The sequence below is a fragment of the Schistocerca serialis genome, chromosome 4 (assembly GCF_023864345.2).
Source record: "Schistocerca serialis cubense isolate TAMUIC-IGC-003099 chromosome 4, iqSchSeri2.2, whole genome shotgun sequence".
Classification (NCBI taxonomy): Eukaryota; Metazoa; Arthropoda; class Insecta; order Orthoptera; family Acrididae; genus Schistocerca; species Schistocerca serialis.
The window spans coordinates 770880498-770882620 of record NC_064641.1 but is presented as its reverse complement, the minus strand read 5'-3'; positions in this window follow the sequence as shown (position 1 = coordinate 770882620).

The window sequence follows — 2123 nt, the reverse complement described above, 5'->3', positions numbered from 1 at the left end:
TTTATTTTTGTTTATTTATTTATATGACTAGTTCCATGTGACCAAATTGAGGACGACATCCTCTTGTTCATGGAACAAGTGTATACATGAAATTAACATCACAAACATTAATAATAGATAAAATAAACTTTAAATGAATCCTATTTAGATAACAAACTGCTGAGTATGTTTCAGCATAATCAACCATATAATACAGGTATTAGCTCAATTTTTTCCAGGAACTCTGCGTCAGAGTACGAGGAATGTACCATGAAGAAATTATTCAGTTCGGACTTTAAAGTGCAAGGAATACTGCTAAGACTTTTTAATCCTTGTGGTAGATTATTGAAAATGCAATTTTTGCAATGTCTGTATTTTACAATGGCTATATAGTACATGCATGCATGACTGAAGGAGCAGACACTGCTGACAGTCTACAGCTGTATGAAATAGAAGAGATGTATTCACAGATTACAAATAAAATTAGACATCAGCTGTACAATTTATTAGTGACACATGAAAATTTGTGCTGGACTGAGACTCAGACCCAGATTTCCCACTTAATGCAAGCAGTCACCTTAACCACATCAGTTATCCATGCACACTTCCTGGACTGATCGAAACCTGCATGAGTGACTGTGTCCACATCCTGTGGTGATCACACACTTTCTGTGATTCCCACACAAGGAGAGACATTATTACTATCATATTTTTGGCCTGTATTGGCATGTAATACAATTTTTGCAATGTTTGTATTTTACAGTGTTTATATATTAATATGCAGAGTATTTCAGACATACAAGCATGTCTGAAAGAGCAGACGCTACAGCCATGTGAAATGAAGAAGTGTATTTGCAAACTGTCAGCAGTACAATTTATTTGTGACACATGAAAATTTGTGTTGGCCCAGGACTCAAACCTGAATCTTCCGATTAATGCATGTGACTTGTAGATCATCAGCAGTGTCTGCTGCTCCTGTGTCAACAAAATGTTGAAACCAAAATATCATTATTATCAGTGTTTTGGTGTGTCTTGGCACATAATACAAATTTTGCAATACCTGTATTTTATAGTGTTCTATAGCACTATGCAATGTCCTTCAGGCAAGCATGCATGTCTGAAGGACAATGCATAGTACTATCTGAACACTATAAAATACAGACATTGCAGAAATTGTATTCCACGTCATGACACACCAAAAGGCTGGTAATTATGATATTTTGGTTTCAACATTTTGCTGACACAGGAGCAGCAACCTTTTTAATATTTCATGAAGCATTTATTAACAATCTGTCACAGTTCTGTACATGTTTGACAACTAGTTTCAAACCAGCTGGTTCATTCTCAAGCCACACCTACTGAGGCTGGCATATTCTTAATAATAAACTACAAAATGGCAGTATGCCATATGTCATGGGAGACTAATTTTCATGTTGGAGTGTCACTTATTGTAGATGCTATTCTAATAATAAATAGACCGAGCGAGGTGGCGCAGTGGTTAGACACTGGACTCGCATTCGGGAGGACGACGGTTCAATCCCGCGTCCGGCCATCCCGATTTAGGTTTTCCGTGATTTCCCTAAATCACTCCAGGCAAATGCCGGGATGGTTCCTTTCAAATGGCACGGCCGACTTCCTTCCCCGTCCTTCCCTAATCCGATGAGACCGATGACCTCGCTGTCTGGTCTCCTTCCCCGAAACAACCAACCAACCAATAATAAATAAATCCACATTCAGTTTTTGAACAAGACCGAGAAAATTGGCTTTTCTTGACAGCTTACCAACTAGCTGAAAGCCTAGGAATTTGCATTATTTATATCCAGTAACCACATGCTCATTCTGTATAATTACAATTTTGTATTGTGTAATAACCAAGTAATACACGAAACCAATCCAAGTAACACAAAAGTGACTTTGTTCATAAAACCCTGAACAGTAACAGAAACAAGTCTCTTCACATATAACAAGACAAAATAATCATACAGAAGATGCAACATAAGTGATACACAGAACAACTGATTTGAGCAGTACAAACTACAAGAACATAGGGAGGGTGAGGCAGCACTGTTCCGCATGTATGTTAGTGCAAGTCGCTGGCAGCCTGGTGGAGACCATGCCATGTGCACACTTACAACAAGTGGCCT